The sequence below is a fragment of the Notamacropus eugenii genome, chromosome 3 (assembly GCF_028372415.1).
Source record: "Notamacropus eugenii isolate mMacEug1 chromosome 3, mMacEug1.pri_v2, whole genome shotgun sequence".
In the NCBI taxonomy this organism is placed as follows: domain Eukaryota; kingdom Metazoa; phylum Chordata; class Mammalia; order Diprotodontia; family Macropodidae; genus Notamacropus; species Notamacropus eugenii.
Window position 1 is genome coordinate 390,329,923 of NC_092874.1, and position 18,209 is coordinate 390,348,131.

An 18,209-nucleotide genomic window follows, 5' to 3' on the forward strand; every position below is an offset into this window, starting at 1 on the left:
AAATCAATAGCATCAATAAAACTAAAAAAAAAATACTAATAGTCCAGTCTCTTCCTTTCTCATTATGTCAAACTGTCTGATTCTTAGTTACAAAGGTTCTTTATAATAAGATCACATACTAAAATGACATCCAGTACTCAGTGCTGAAAAGTGCTTTTGAAGCTCATTGGACAACAATTCAATTCAACCAACATTTATTAAGCACCTATGAGGTGCCAGGCACTGTTGGGTATTGGGGATACAAAGATAAAATGAAACAATCCTTGCCTTCAGGGAACTTACGTCCTTTGGAGGGAATATGATATCTAAACAGGCACAAGTAATACAAGGTATGCGATGATATAAGGCAAAGAAGACAAAGGAGAAAACATTTTCAGATGATTCACAAAGAGCTGCCTGGAGAAGGAGAAGCTTGACAAATTCTTATTGGGGAAGATAAGATGGGGAGCTTGTGGAGTGTTATATTCCAGGTATTGGGGATTACCTGTGCAAATGCATGGGTGTAAGCCCTACACCTTGGCCAGTTAACCTTGGAAGGTCTCCCTCTGCAACATGAAAATGGCCAGCACTGAAAGTTAAACCAACTTGTTGCCCAAGCATTTCCCAACTGTAGTGGCTGTTGCAGTTTCAACCTCCCTGCCCAATAAGCCTATCCATGCTCTGCCCACACACCTTCTTGCTACCTGGCACCCTCTCCTTTCTGCTATGCCCCCTTCTCTCTAATCCTCTGGATCTGAAAATGTACATTCGATGCTTGAAACTTCCAGTTTCTTAGCCAATTGGCAGCTCTGATCAGACCCATTTGGGAGGATTTCCACCTCACTTGAGCTACTCCCATTTTTGGAGTAAAGATGAACACAGGAGTCCCAGTGCAAGGCCATCCTGGACTCTCCTATTATTGCCTGAGGAATATTTTGCCTGAATCTACCTGGAACATCCTTGATTGTATCTTATTCCATGCCCTTCCCCATCCTTCTTTGGAGGTGCCAGCCCTGACCTCAGAAGGTATATTGGGGGCCCTGGTTTTGGAGGTGGCAGCTGCTGTTCCAGTTTGGGGGTGGATGCTGCTTTGGTAAACTCCCATACTGCCCCTGTTTTCTCCTCCCTCCATTTCCCAGTTAAGCTACAGGGTCTTTAAAATGCATTTAAATTAAATCATTCTTTTGAGGTGTCCATGGTCTTCCCTGGATTGTCAAAAGGATCCATGACACAATAAAGGTTAAGATCCCTGAACTAGAAAGGCATCTTTAAGAGAATCACTATTTTGGTGCCAGGTAGCTGCTGAATCAGGATGGGGGGTGGGGGTGGGGCAATCATTTTAATTGGTAGCATGTAAGCATAGCCATCCAGGCCTCGGAGACCAGGTAGTCCAGTCTAAGCCTCATTTTACAGGTACAGTACAAAATCAGACAGGTGAAGTGAGCCCTACTCTGCACAGCTGGTGAGGTCAGAGACAAGCTTGGAGTCCATGGCTCTTGTTCAGAGTCTACTCATCAGCACCAGTGCATGGTTTGTTTCTTTTAAGTGTCTGCTGAACTCGGGAGAGGGAGAATCATAGAAGTCTTTTGTCTGAACCAATCAGAAAATCAGTGTCTTTTTTTCTTTCTGTCTCTCTGTGTCTCTGTCTCTTATTCTCTTCCTCCCTTCCTCTACTTCCCTCCCTCTCTCCCTCCCTCCCTTCCTCTCCCTCCCTCCTTCCCTCCTTCCTTCCTTCCTTCCTTCCTTCCTTCCTTCCTTCCTTCCTTCCTTCCTTCCTTCCTTCCTTCCTTCCTTCCTTCCTTCCTTCCTTTCTTCCTTCCTCTGCTAGTAAAAGACCACACTACAGAAATATGGGAAAGACACAACTTCTGAATTTAGGTTTTCTGATTCCAAGTCCCAGCAATGACATTTACTGTGCGGCCCTGGGCAGGTGATCACCTTCTGGGCCTCCATTCTTCCTTTATAATGTAGGCATAATAGTTCTACTACCTACCCTGAGGACTGATAGTGGGGAAAGTGATCAGTGGCTTACTCAGTGCTCTGCTGGCATGCCCTGCTTAGCATTGTTAATTAGTTCTGAGATTGTGATGTATTAGGTGAAACAATGTAGTCTGGTTCTGAATGATGTCATCCCTGAGCTGTGAAACATGGTTTCCTCATAATAATGTTGCCATATTGAAACTTTGTTGGTAAGGGAAAGAGTGGAAAATCAAAACAGGAAGTATTTGTTAAGTACCGACTATGTGCCAGACACTGCGCTAGCAATACAAACACAATAAATTAAGTAATTCTTCCAGGTGAGGTTCGGACAGTTTGAACGTGAAGTTATATTCAAGTACGTTGAGCATTAACTCGATTGGTAGTTTGACCTTGGTCAAGTTCCTTCCCCTCTGTGTATCTCAGTTTCTTCCTTTGTAAAATAATGGGGCTCGAGTATGCATGATCTTTAAATCTCTTCCAGTTCTTGGATTCCAGGGCATCCTTATATAAGGTGCACTGAACCAAATGAGTTATTATCAAGTATGACTGAACTACTGAAAGGCCATGGCAAACGAGCCAGCTCAAACTGGCTTGGAGGAAACTATTGTTAAATTCTTATTGTGAGCATGGACACCTTAGAAATCAGCCAAAGCTTCAAATCAGGGTTTGATTTATTGTGTGTATTTTTTAACTGTCTAGACTTAAGGAAGTGATTGGGACAGCTAGGCGGCACCATGCACCTAGGAAGACTCATTGTCCCGAGTTCAGTTTCCAGTCTCAGTCACTTATTAGCTCTGTGACCCTCAGCAAGTCATTTAACTCTACCTCCATTTGCTCATCTGTAAAATGAACTGGAGAAGGAAATGCAAACCACTTCAGTATCTTTGCTAAGAAAACTCCCAGACATGACTGAAAACAACTGAAGAAAAAAGAAAGTGATGATAATGCAAATTAAAAATGTATCATAAATATATATCTTTGGAAGAGCCAGTTATTAAACAATTACCAGCACACATCTGCAGTAGGGTTTAGAGCAGGGGTTGGCAGACTTCAGCTAGAGAGCCAAATCTGGCCATCTGCCTGCTTTTGTAGGATCTGGAAGGCTGGGAAGCAGAAGTGTGCTGACTTCAGGTAGAGGATCCAGAGCCTGCCATGGAGTCAGAAGCCCAGGTTCATGACTCATACTGTCTATTTGACCCAGAACAAGCCATTTCACTTCTTAGTGGCCTTAGGCAACACTCTCACAATGGAATTTGCACAACCTTTGACACTGTTATAAATTTAAGGAGTTTCCTTATTGGGAGTTCCCTATATCTAGGAAATCACAGATTTCTATACCAGACAAAAGCCATGTTATACTACAGTGAAGCAATCAGACCTGGTGTAAAGTGAGGTGGGGGAGAGGTTGGTACCTATTTTAATGAGCTGGGCAGCACAGAAGAATGAAAGAAGATGCTGATATTGAAAACTGAAGCCATGGGAAGTTATAGTAGTGAAATGGAATAACCTGTTTTGGCATGGGTTACTCCTTTTAACAATGGAATCAGCCCTCACTGATTGACTGCAAGAACTGTGGGATACCACAGGCTCCAAGCCTCTCATCACCGTAGTCAGAGGTGCATAGGAGTAGGCCCTGAGACCTTCCTTATCCTCCCACTGAGGTGTCAACTTCAGGGTTACCTAGGAAATGGGACAGGACAGAGAAAACTCTCCATTACAGCCTGCTTTTAACCATTTCAGAGAAAGGGGCCTTAGAATGCCAGAACTAGAAGTGACCTCAGAGGTCATCTGGTTCTACCTCTTTATTTTACCTGGTTTCTTCCTCAGCTGGTCACTTGAGATCTCTAGGACCTCAAGGTCACACACATGATTTTAGTGCCAGAATGCAGGTGTCTTAACTTCCATCTAGTCACACCAAACCAACAGGAGTCTCTTTAGCACAGGTTCAGGCCATATCACATCTCTGCCCACCTCCCCTTTCCTTACCGCCTACCCCTCCCCAATAAACTCCAGTGGCTCCTTATCACCTTCAGGATCAACTATGAAGTCCTCTGTTTGACTTTCAAAGCCTTTTATAACCTGCCCCCTCCCACTTTTCCAGTCTTCTGACACCTCCTCCCTCCTCCCCAGTGACAATGGTGTCCTTGATGTTACGATGGCTTCCTTTCTGTTCCTCCTACTGGACACCCCATCTCTCAACTCTGGGTCTTTTCACTGGCCATCCTCCCTACTTGGAATGTTCTTCCTCCTTGTCTCTGCCTCCTGGCTTCCCCAGTTTAATTCAAGTCCCAGTTAAAATCCTTTCTCCTACAGGAAACTTTTCCTGTTTCCCTTTAATTTCTAGTGCCTTCCTTCTGTTGATTATCTCCAATTTATCCTGTTCATATCTTGGTTGTACATGGTTGTTTGTATGTTGTCTCTCCCATTACATTGGGAGTTCCTGAAGAGAAGGGACTATATTTGACCTTCTTTGTATCCACAGTGCTTTGCACAGTACCTGGCACATAGTAGATCCTTAATGAATGTTTATTAACCAACCCACTAATAGCCACATTGCTTTAGCACTTCTCAGTTGAGATAGGCAGCACAAATATTCCCCCTTCAAGGTGTCAAGGATCTTAAATTTCATCCATGTGAATCCTTCCTCAGTCCATGGAGATGTCAACTCCCCAAAGCCTTGGTGAGCAGCACAAGTTGTTGTTTGAAAACAGAAACAAACAAGCATCTTCATCATTGCTTGGTAGTCAAGCTTTTGCTGACAAGTTTCCCACCCTCTGCTAGGTTGATCTTTGGATATACAGTCCTTAGTGGGAGCAGAGACTGAGAGTTGGCAGGGACCTTAGAGACTGGCTAGCCCAACATTCCAGTTTTAGAGTTGAGAAAAAAGAAATGAAGTGACTTGCCCAAGGTCACACAGAGTAATGGGAAGAGACAGGAGTCAAATGCACGCTCCAGGCCAGGACTCTTCAATGTTCCACTGGGTCTGTACTCAAGGGCTTTCCAGGATGGTGAAGCCTGCTGAAGCTTGCACATGACTGACACAAACTTTTTCTTAAAGGTCATTTCTACTCTGCCATGAGGCATCAGAGAAGGATCTCTTTTTAGTGGAGGAGCATGCTTATCATCCCTCTTTTATAGATGAAGAAACAGAAGCTAAGAAAGGTTAAATCAGAAGACCTGGGTCCAGATCCCAGAACTGCCACTTACTATTTGTGAGCTTAGGGCAAATCAGTTCACCTTTCTTGGGCTCCATTTCCTCCTTTTTAAAGGGAGGGGATTGGATTAAGTGGCCATTAACAGTCCTTTCTAGCTCAAAATCTGTGTTCCTAGGGACCAACTCTCCTAGACCTAGCCAGCTTTTTTGTTGTTCAGTCATGACCTAGTCTCCATGACCCCACTGTGGAGTTTTCTTGGCAAAGATACTGAAGTGGTTCATCATTTCCTTCTCTTTTTACAGATAAGGAAACTGAGGCAAACAGGGTGAAGTAACTAGCCCAGGGTCACATGACTAGTAAGTGTCTGAGGCTAGATTTGGACTCAAGAAAATTGTGTCTGATTCCAAGTCCACTGCTCTATCCACTCTGCCACCTAGCTGTCTGCATCATTAGGTCACCGGAGCTATCATCAATTAAAATAAATATTTTACCCTACTATGAGGCTGGCACTGGAGATACAAAGACAAAAATGAATACTCCCTGACCTCAAGGTATTCTAAGGAGACAATCTGTGCACAGATAAGCATATAAAAAATCAGTAGAAGGTAATTTGGGTGGGAGGAGGCACTAGCTGCCGGGGTCATCAGGAGAGACCTCACATAGGAGGTGGAAAGGGAAGCGCCTCATTGAAATCCAATTCATTTGCAAGTCAAGACATCACCTGACTGAACAACAAGTTTGTCTGGACCATAGAATGCCTCAGTTTAGAAAAGAAGGGGGTCTGGGGAGGGATGAGCTAAAGAAAAGCAGTCAGCGGGAGATATTTACATTCCTATGAACTGAATCAATTTCCATGAGGGAGGAGGGTTGAGTATAGACCCAGAAATCCGACTTTGGGGATTCTGAGTGGTCTTAGGATCACCAGGGCTTATTTGGGATCAGCTCTTTGCTATAGTCAAGGAAGCAGAGAGCAAGGAGGGAAGTGACTTGGAATCCTTTTTTTTTCTTTTTAAGAAGGTATATAATCCCTGCTCCCCCTAAAGTCATATTTGCTCTTTTTTCCTCCTCTCTCTGTCTGTCCCCCTTTCTCTCTCTCTCTCTTGCTCTCCGTACCATACCTCTCTCCTTCCTCCTTTCTTTCTCCTCTTTCATTTTCTCTTTTTTATCTTCCTATATCCCCATCTTTTTCTTTTCCTCTCCATCTGTTCATCTCCCTCTTCCTGTACTCCCCTCTATCCCTCTCTCCCTCTCCTCCATCTTTTTCCTCCCTCTCTTCCCCATGCCTCTTTGTCTTCTCTTTCTGTCTCTTCGTACATCTGTCTCTTTTTCTCTGCGTTTCTCTGGTCTCTCTGTCTCTGTACACCTCTGTCTCTTTTCCTTCCTCTGTTTTTTCTCTGGCCCTCTCTCTGTCTCCCCCGTTCCTCTCACACCTCTTCTCTCTCCTCTTGTTGAAGTAGCTGTTTTTGCTCTTGGTCACAGGGCCGGGTATGTCTTTTATAGAAGGCCCCAAAGGTCATTGCCTTATTAGCCTGTCAAATGGGAATAAGGCACTCATAGCAGAGCATAGAGAGGGATGTGCCTGATAACCTGGTGTCACGGTAATTTGCCCAGCTTGCTCCGTGACATTTCAGTTCATCTTTTGTTAGTTAACTAGAATTTCTTAAGCTTCTACTCTGTGACTCCCCTACCCCCACATCTCAGCCAGGCTTGAGAGGCGTAGGAGAGTCAGGCCTCACAGGAGGCTGCCCTCTCCCTTAGTCTAGAGCCATGAGGCCACCCTGGAGCCAGCACCTGTGGCTTTTTGTCTGCTTTTCCATAGGCCTGGGAGATGGAGACAGTATGACTGGGGGAGGGGAAGTAGAGGCGGGATATGGATGCATATGTGTGTGTGGTGGGGAGGGAAGGAGGAAAGTGTGCTGCTACTTAGCCCCTCAGATGACCTCACATACTGAACATTGCTGAAATCCCAATTAAACGTTTAAGTACCACGTGGAGCCTTCAAAGATGGGGGATATAGGGAGATAAAAAAGAGAAAATGAAAGAGGAGAAAGAAAGGAGGAAGGAGAGAGGTATGGTAAGGATGAGAAGGAGTATGGAGCGCAGAGCCATGTCTGCCCATTATACAAATTTGCCAAATAAAATTCGAGTGCACCACAAGTCTTCATGGAGTTTGCTTTATGACGTATGGTTTTAAAATGTTTCTTTAGCTATGATATAAAAATAATTGTTGTGTATAGGTCTCTTTAAGGGCAGCTAGGTGGCTTGGTGAATAGAGTGCTAGGCCTGGGGGCAGGAAGACTCATCTTTGAATTCAAATCTAGCCTGAGATACTCACTAGCTGGGGGATCCTGGGCAAGTCACTTAGGCCTGTTTGCCTCCATTTCCCTATCTGTAAAATGAGTTGGAGTCTGAAGCTGGATTTGAACACTCCAGAAAGTATCTCTACTGTATCACCTAGTTGTGCCTGTGCATTTAGGAAAGAAATTTTTAGACCCATTATAGAGATGGGGAGACTGAAGTCCAGGCTTGCCCAGGATTGCACAATGAATTAATGACAGTTCATTTTGGAAACCAAGATCTCTTGAATCCTAGTCCAGAGTACTTTCTGTCATACACTAACGACTCCATGGGAGGAGGTGGGGAGAGACATCCTTTCCCCATATCCTACCACCCCCAACAAGTTAGGCCACCAGTACACATAGCAACTGTGAACCTTTGCAGTGGGTATAGGTTAGCGGTCTCTCAATCAGTATTGCTGTTCTACAAACAAGATATTCCATCTCTAAGCTATGGGTATTTTCTCTGGCTGTCTCCCATGTTCTCCCTCCTCATCTCGGTCTACCAGTTTCCCTGGTTTCCTTTAAGTCCCACCTAAAATCTCATCTTTGACAGGAAAGCTTCCCCAACGCCTTTAATTCCAGTACCTTTCCTCTGCTAATTATTTCCTATTTATCTTGTATATAGGTTGTTTGTACATATTTATTTGCTTGTGTTCTCCCCCATTAATTTGTGAGCTGCTTGAAGGCAATAAAGGTTTATTGACTGAGTCAATCAGGAACCAGTTCTATCCTGTTTATTTTCATGGATGGGCCAATGAATGGGAAGATGTTTAAAGGTTTGGACACAAGCATTAACGGTGGGGAGTCTGCTGATATACTCCGCATCATAAAGGGCTGCTGCTGTCCAGTGAATGGGGAAATATATTTTCCCTTTGGCCAAAGAAACCTGGCCATGAGAATGACCTATTCTGTTGTTCTAACACCAGACACTTAACTTTGCTATCCCAGAAACTCTGTTGGCGTTGAAGGGTTTCAATTGACTAATGCCACATGAATTGTAATGCGTTCCAGCTACTCCAAAGGGTCATCGAAACCCAGAGAACAGTAAAGCTGGAAGTGTCGTTAAGGGGACATCTACTATAATTCCTCATTTTAGAAGGATAAAGACAGCTATATGGCACCGTGGAGTGTTGGGCCTGGAGTCAGGAAGTCCTGAGTTTAAACGCAACCCCAGATATTTACTAGCTATGTGACTCTGGGCAAATCGCTTCATCTGTTTACCTCAGTTTTCTTATCTGTAAAATATCGGGGCTGTTGTAAGAATGAAATCAAGATAATATTTGTAATGTGCTTAGCACAGTGCTTGACCCATAGTAGGTGCTATATGAATTTTATATAAATATATAAAAATAAATATATAAATTTCATATATATATATGTGTGTATGTATGTATATATGTGTAGCTATAATACATTTATGGTTATATGTATAAATAGCCATTATTTTATAAAGGAGATAAGTAGGGGTGGGGCATAGAAATGAGAAGTAACTTGTCTAAGGCCATCCAGCTACCTAACAGTAGTGTTGCACTGAGAATGTGGCAGCTTTTAAAGGAAATTATTTCTGTGGGTTTCTTCCTGTTTCTTTACTCTTATAAACTCAAGTTCCTACTTGTTGATGGGTAAATAAGTTTCTGTCCCATGTCCTTCTTTTTCGTGGAGAAAAGTGATAAGCCATCTTGACCCTGGAGAAAGGATGAGGAAGTAGCTCCCTTATTCTGGCAGAGAAGTAGGGAGTTTATGGGGCAAGATGTGGCGTAGACCATCATACGCCATCATGGTGCCATTTGGTTTTGCTTTACTGTTTCTCTTTGTTACAAGGGAAGGCTCATTTTTTAGGGTGGAGTGCAGCTGGCATATCCAGAAATGACTCTTACATGAAAACAAAAGGCATCAATAATTTTTTTTTAAGAAAAACACAGAAATTGACTTGACAGAATTTTTCACATGCCATCCCACATTACAGAATTTATCCTGCTTAAAAACAACCCTGATGTCTAGGAATAGTGTATATAAGTTGGTTTCAGGTTAATGTAACCCAACTAAAAACTGAAACACATTTTCTAAAGTGGACCTGAGTTAGGGTTGGCATCACAGGATGATAAGATGAGAGCTGGAAGGGCACTTTGATGACTTTCAATTGTTTCTAGGACAAGTACAGACTCCTCAGCTTGGTATTTAAACCTGTCCCAACCTGACTCCAGTCTACCTTTCCAGGCTGGCTATATAGTGCTCCCCTGCATGAATTCTATGTTTTGGTCAAACTAACCTATTTACTGTTACCTCCACTTTCACATTCTATCTCTTCCCTTCATGCTTTTGCTCCAGGCAGTCCCCATGCTGGACATGCACTTCCCTCACCTCTCCCTTTTTGAATTCCTAACCTCCATAAAGCTCAGTTCATACATCATCTCCTAAAGAGAAGGGGATGGGGAAAACTAGGTGGTGCAGTGAATAGAGCACTGGCTGTGGAGTCAGGAGGACCTGAGTTCAAATCCAGCCTCAGACACTTGACCAGCTATGTGACCTTGGGCAAGTCACTTAACCCTAATAGCCTCACTTTCCCCCTCTAAAAATAAAAAAAAGAAGAGAAGGGGAAGGGAACACAATTATTAAGCCTGCTATGTGCCAGGCGCTGTGCTAAATACTTTACAAATATCATTTTTCTCTTCGTTTTCCCATTGGCTAGACTAGCACCCAACTCATGGTAGCATTCAATAAATGTGTGTTGAATTGATTTGACGTAAAAGATAATCTAGTTATACTTCCTGATGTTAGAGGTGAGAAAATTGAATCTAAAGGAATTGTACCCAATTGGCCAGAAAATGCTTGTAGTTCCAGACTAAATCTGCTGAAGTTCTATACAGTAGATGCAGAGGCTTGGCTGACCTGACCATGTGGCAGATGCGCATTTGAATGAAGGCAAGAGCCAGGAGCCACACTCAAGAAAAAGGCCAAACATTAATCAAGGGGCCAAAGGACTTTAAGACCACACCAGTCCTTGCCCCAATTGTGAAGTCTATGGAATGTGGTGTACAAAGCCCTAAGTTATCTCCATCTTGGTTTGCCTCCTCCAAATTTTATAAAATTTATTCTTTGGTTCCCCAGAGATCTCTACTGCAGACCCACCCATGCTAACCTGTCCTCCATCTCCTTTCAGGACATTGCTTCATGTTCATTTACTCAGCACTTAAGAAAATACTTTCTAAAATTTGAAAAAAATTTTCAACTAGCTAATTTATTTTCTCTCCCCCTCCTGTACTGAAAAAACAAAACAAAACAAAATCTTTGCAACAAAGGTATTCAACATATTCATTAAACATATTCTAGATGCTTAATAATGAATAATAATCAGAGTACTGATGGAGGAGAAGATGCAAAGTTTAAATAGGACTAGGTCTCTGCCCTCAGAGAGCTCTGTCTAATTGGGGAGGATGTGAAATATAACACAGATGGCTATTATATACAGTGTTACATGATAAGTGCAAAACAAAACAATGTGTGAAGTCTACTGGAAAGGACCACAGCATTCAGCTGGGTTTTTTTCTCCGTATGCCTCATTGACCAGAAAGATCTAAGAACCTGTACAGCAGGTCATCCTGGATGTGTCAGGGTCCTTATTGTCATCCCTCTCCAAACCTCCCTTGTTCCCAACTTTCCTATTACTGTTGAGGGCATTACCATCCTTCCCTTCATCCAGGCTCAATAACTTGGTGTCATCCTTGACTCATCACTCTTGCCAATGCTACATATTTAACCTGTTGTTATAACTTTCCATTCTCACCTTCATAAAATCTCTTGTATATGTTTCCTATTGTCCTCTGACACTGCCACCATCCAGGTGCATACCCTTATCCCCTCATTCCTAGACTATTGCAACAGCCTTCTGGTTGTGCTCCCTGCCTCGGGGATCTCTCCCCTCTAGTCTTTCATTCACTCCGCTGCCAAAGTAATCTTCTTAAACTGTTGGAAAAAAGAGGAAAACAGCCTGGCAGAAAAAAGGTAGAGACCAACATATCACACCATAAACTCCATAAAGGTACCTGATTTAGACATAAAGGGTAGCATCATAAACAAATTAGAGGAGCATGGACGAAATTACCTGTTAGCTGAATGGTTAGGGAAAGAGTTTGTGACCAAATAAGAAACAGAGAAATTCATAGGAGGTAAAATAGACTATTTTGATTGCATAAAAATTTTAAAAGGTTTTGCACAAACAAAATCAGCATAGTTAAAATTAGAAGAAAAATGAGAAATTAAGGAAAGAATCTTTGATAATGGCCTCATTTCTAAGATAGAGAGCTGGTCTAAATATATAAGAATGAGTCATTTCCTGATTGATAAATGATCAAAGGATATAAATAGGTACTTTTCAGGGGAAAAAATCCAAGCTATCAATAGCTATATGAAAAAAAATGTTCTAAATCACTAATAGAGAAACGTAAATTAAAGCAACTCTGTGGTACCATCTCACACTTATCAGATTGGCAAAGTAGACAAAAAAGGAAAATGACAAATGCTGTAGGGGTTATGGGAAAATAGGTATATTAATGCATTGTTGGTCAAACTGTTAACTGACCCAATCATTCTGAAAAATAATTTGGAACTATGTCCCCAAAGCTATTAAATAGTGTGTAGCTTTAACCCAATGTCACCATTAATATGTCTAGAGTCCAAAAAAAGAAGAGAAGGATATGTATGGACACACATATTTATAGTAGCTCTTTTCATGGTAGAAATGAATGGGAAACTGAGGGAGTGCCCAACAATTGGGGTTTGGCTGAACAAATTATGGTATGTGTATTTGATGGAATTGCTACTATGTCATAAGAAAAGATGAAGGGGGTGGTTTTAGAAAAACCTGAGGAGACTTGTATCAACAAAATGAAATGAGAAGACCCAGGAGAACAATTTATACAATAACTGCAATATTATAAAGACAGAACTCTGAAAGACTTAGGAACTTTCATCAGCATAATGGAACCACCCACAGTTCCAGAGGACTCATGATAAAACATGCTGTCTACTTCTAGATAGAACTGATGACTCAGAATGCAAATTAAAGCATATACACATACACAACATGTGTATGTATATGGTTCAACATATATGTGTATCTGTGTAGGTATGTATATGTACATATATGCATATATTTGGACATGGTAATGCAAAAATTTCTTCTGCTTGTCTTATTTGCAATAGATGTTGTTTTTCTTGCTTTTTCAATGGAAAAGAAAGAAGGAGGTGAGAGGGAAAGAATTTGTAACTGAAAATAAAATAAAATTGGATTTTAAAAAGACCCTAGAAAATTCAGTGATCTTTCTAAAGCATAGATTCGACCCTGTCACTCTCCACTACTCGATAAACTCCAGTGGAGAAAGTGAGTCCCCATTACCTCCAGAAGAAAGCATAAAATGCTCTGTTTGGCATTCCAAAGCCTTTACAACTTGCTCCTTTCCCACCTTTCCAGTCTTACACTTGATTTATCTCCACATACTCCACAATCCAGCTATACTGGTCTACTTGCTGTTTCTTAGATTTCCCAATCCTGTTCCTTTTCACTGGTCATCCCCCATGCCTGGGGAATGTTCTCCATTCTCACCTCTGCCTCTTGGCTTCCCTGGCCTCCTTTAAGACTTAGCTGTAAGAGGCCTTTCCCAAGAAATTGAAGTTATCTATAGTCATATGAAAATATGCTCTAAATTACTTTTGATTAGAGAGATGCAAATCAAAACAACTCTGAGGTACCACACCTATCAGATTGGCTAATATGACAAAACAGGAAGATGATAAATGTTGGAGAAGATGAGGGAGAGTTGGAACACTAATTCATTGTTGGTGGAGCTGTGAACTTATCCAACCATTCTGGAGAGCAATTTGGAACTATGCCCAAAGGGCTACAAAAATGTGCATACCCTTTGTCCCAGCAATATCACTGCTAGGACTGTATCCCCAAGAGATCATAAAAATGGGAAAGGGTCCCACATGTACAAAAATATTTATAGCAGCTCTCTTTGTGGTGGCCAAAAACTGGAAATCAAAGGGATGTCCATCAACTGGGGAACGATTGAATAAATTGTGGTATATGAATGTAATGGAATATTACTGTGCTATAAGAAATGATGAACAGGAAGACTTCAGGGACACCTGGAAAGACTTATATGATCTGATGCTGAGTGAAAGGAGCAGAACCAGGAGAACTTTGTACACAGCAACAACCACAGTGTGTGAAGAATTTTTCTGGTAGACTTGGAACTTCATTGCAATGCAAGGACTTAAATAATTCCCAATGGTCTCTTAAGGCAAAATGCCTTCCACATCCAGAGAAAGAACTATAGAATTCGATTGCAGAATGAAGCAGATCATTTTCTTTTGTATTATGTTTTGTTTTGTTTTATGGTTTCTCCCATTCATTTTAATTCTTCTATGCAACATGACTAAGGTGAAAATGTATTTAATAGGAATGTATGTGTAGAACCTATGTAAAACTGTATGCTGTCTCAGGGTGGGAGTGGGGAGGTAGAGGGCAAGAAGGGGAGGGGGGGAATCTAAGATATATGGAAATGATTGTAGAACACTGAAAACAAATAAAATAATAATAATAAAAAAGAGGCCTCTTCCAGTCCCAACATCTTCCCACCCTGGAATGTCTTACCTCTGAGATTACCTTCAGTGGACAGTGTATATATGTTGCACATCCATAATGATTTTCATACTCCCTCCCCCATTAGAATATGTGCTCCTGGAGGGCAGGGATTGTGTTTTTACCTTTCTTTTTTACTGCTAGAGCTTAGTACAATATCTGGCACATAGTAGGTTAATCACTGTTTATTTACTTTTTTGATCGGGTTCAGAGAAGAATAAAAGTGTTCTCTGCTTTGTATGCAAGGCTAACCCTACTTACTGATCCTATAGGAAAAGAAAACAAAATACTGTCCTGAAAGCAGAAGGCCTGGGTTCAAATTCTTCTTATGATGGCAACTACTCATATGACTTTAGGTAGATCTTTGACCTCCCTGGGCTGCAGTTTTGTCATCTACGAAGTTGGTTGGAGGTAGAGGACGTTGTCAGGCTCCTGGGGTGCCTTCCTATTTAAATTCTATGATCCTATCTATGACCAGATATTGACTGTGTGACTATGGGCTTAATTAAGATCAATTATTCTGGGCCTCAATTTTTTCCACTTGTAAAATGATAATAGTGTTTGTATTAACTACCTTATATGTTTTTGTGAATAAATTTGTGAACCTTACAAAAAAGAAGAAAAGATAACAGTAATGATGACCATAAAACCCCCATTTCTATAGTATGTTAGGGATTATAAAGCTCTTTTCCTCACAATAAACTTGTGTGGTGGGCCATGAAAATATTATACCCATTTTGCAGATGCGGAAACTGTGACTTGTCATTGCACTCAGGTAGTAAGTGTTGGAACCAGTATTTGACCCCTGGTCTCCTTTACCCTAAATCCAATCCTCTTTCCTTTATATCATGCTGCCCTAAAGAGCTTACCTTTGGGGTTACTTATGGTCTGGCCTAGCTTTGGCAAGAGCTTCCCCTCAGGCCAGCTGGGAAGGACAAGAGTAGGGACGGTGTGGCAACGGGAAGTCGCCACCCGACGCCTGCTGTTACTGCTTCGGAGGACACTCCGGCGACTGCTCTCAGGAAAGCAAACTGAATGCCATTCTGGGGAAGTAGCCATCCCCTATCCCCTGGTTGTTTTTTTTAAATTTGTACAGAAAATGTATTGTTATGATTTTGAAAGCACTCTTGTATTGCTTTTAGACTACAAGTCCTACGATTGTTCGGTCCCAACACATCATGGTGCATAGCCGTGAAATACAATGCACGGTACTGGCCCCCAGCACTTTGCAGAGCCAGACAGAAAATTAATCTAGGAGGGCTTTTGCCCTCTGCCTGCCCACCCTATTGCTGTTTTTTGTCCTTTCTGCAGAAGAGTCACAGAGAATTGGTTCTCTGATTTGCTATGGTTGACTTTCATTGTCCAGTAGTTTAAAAGCACATGTACTAAAGTAATAAAATACAAATAATATATGTAGGAAGGGCTGTGGAAAGTCAGGAACACTAGTAACATACTGTTGGTGGAGCTGTGACTTGATCTAACTATTCTGGAAGGCACCCTGGATACTACAAGGTAAGGTCGGGGAGATAAGCTATGGGTGGTTACCATGGTCAGCATCTTGAAGGAAGTGAGATTGTTTATACATTTTAACCTGGTAATCCCACTACTAGGGATATACCCCAAGGAGGCCAATGGTAGAAAGGCCCCATATATAGATACATAGACATATGCATATGTACACATACATACCTACACACATATGCACTCATGTATATACCCACACATATATGTATATACACACATATATAAATCAAGCATCACTCTTTGTGGTAGCAAGCAACAGAAAAGTTTCCTCATTGATTGGGAAATTAGCTGACCAGATTGTGGCATATGAAAAAATGGAATATTATCATGCCGAAGGTACAATGAACATGAAGTATTCAGAGAAATTTGGGAATACTTAATATGAACTTCTGCAGAGTGAAGCGAACAAGAAATAAACATGAAGACCATGACAAGGAACTAGGAAAATCCAACACTGGGATACAGATGATTATAATAGTCACTCTTGACTCCAGAGGACCGATGATAAAACATACACCCCTTCTCTTGGTATTAAAGATGGACTGCTACAGGTAAGAAAAAGATGTAGTATATTTTGTCAGGTATGATCAATGCGTTTATTTGTTGACTTATCTGTACTTCTTAGTTATAAGATGTATTCTGGAAGAACAAACAGTTAATTTGGAAATGACCATTGTTTTAAAAAAACACCAGAAAATCTTTTTTGAAAAGTTCATGTGAAGTGTCGGGTTCTTCAGTTATCACAAGGTTTCTCTTCCAACTCCCCAGCCCCAAGGTGTCCTGGGATTAAATGACCCCCCAGATTGTGGCAAACCTCCTTGTTAAGTGGAAGAAGTCTGGGTATTTCCCCCATTCCTTCCTAGTATTTGGCCAGCTAGAAAAGCTGGGTTCAAACTGGTTCTGCCGCTAACATGCTGGACAATCTCAGTCAAATCACTTGACCTCTCTCTGGTCTGTTTCCTCTTCTTCCTCCATGAAAAAAAAGGGTTGGACTAGATCTTCTCGATGGTTCCCTTCTTGCTCATGTAGTCTGCGAGCCTCGGTTGGCATCCACATTAGAGCAGATGTACAGACTGAAAATATAATGTGATGATTGAATAAAATATTAAGTGCTCCCATTCTTAAAGGCATAATTGTTGCTCCAGGACAAAAAGTAGAATAAACTCTGAATCTGGCGTGGTGACAGCCAGATGCTGGCCAAGCCTCAGCGATCATTGCTTTTTGCACATAGATTCCCATTGAGAGAGATTAAATGGTTTGTCTTGAAGAATATGATAAATGGAAGAAATGTGTGGAGGTGGGGCTGGGAGTGGAAGAGTTGTCATAACTGTACCCAGAAGGAAACCTGCCCTGAAGACCTGTGATTTCTGTCTACCTCTCTCTCAAACCTCTTGTTTGTGGAATGATGAATGGATTTCTACATTAGTTGTTTTTTTTTTTTTAAATGTGAGGCATTTTGCTGTTGAGATAAGATCATTTTCTTATGAGATTTGCTAAGTTTCTTCTTGTATGAAAGAAAGAAGACTGGTCTGTGAATTAAGAAAGCTGATTTCTAATCTAACTAGCTGTGTGATCTTGGGTAGAATTTGTGACCTCTCTGGCTGTCTAAAGGATTAAGAATTAGGAAAATTGAATTCTATGTTTGATTGACATTAAATGATTACATGACCTTCATTTGTCAAATTACTTTACCTTGACTCAATCTTAGTTTCTTCCTCTGTTAAATGAGAGGCTTAGGTTGAATGCCCTCTAAGATCCTTTCCAGCTCTGTCATGGAGAAACAGGGTCAGAAAGTACCAGATATCTTACTGCCAGGGAAGGAATCCTGTGGAGATGAATATTGATTAACAAATGAAGAAACTGAGGCCCAGAGAAATTGAGAGGTCATCCAGATCACACAGATACCCAAAGTCACACAGATAATAAGTGACTCCAGATATAGAACTCTTTCCACAATATTTTGAGTGACAGCTTCAAGGAAGCAGTTCCTCTTACATGAATCATACAGATAAGATTTTATCAGTAGAAATGATTAAAAGGATACATAACTATCTGCTTAGCCATTGCATCCTAAGGATCATGGGAGCTTTCCATCTAACTTGCAGCTGATGTACGTGTGCTGTCTCCATTTAAATGTGAACTTGAGAGCAAGGACTGTTTCCTGTCACAAAAAGACTAAACAACAAAAAAATTCACATGGCAGGGTTTGTCTTGCTCTCAGACCTCATAGGGCAAGGATTCTTAATCTGAAGTCTATGAACTTAAAAAAATTTTTAAACTGTATTTTCATATAATTTATTTACTTTGTAATCTTATGTATTTTATTTTATGCATTGAAAAATGTACTTCTGAGAAGCGCTCCCTTCTATTTTCACCAGACTGCCAAAGCAGTCAATGACCTAAAAAATGTTTAGTATTGCTGTGACATCAGGAAAGCTGGACCTCTCTCTCCTAGTGCCCATGATTTGACCACAATGGGAGCAGGATGCTAAAGTGCTTGACACATGCACTGGGGCTGATGGAGCAAAAGGACATAGAGGACACTGTCCTAGTAAGAGTCCTTGTCTTCTCCTGAAGGGCAGCCATGGT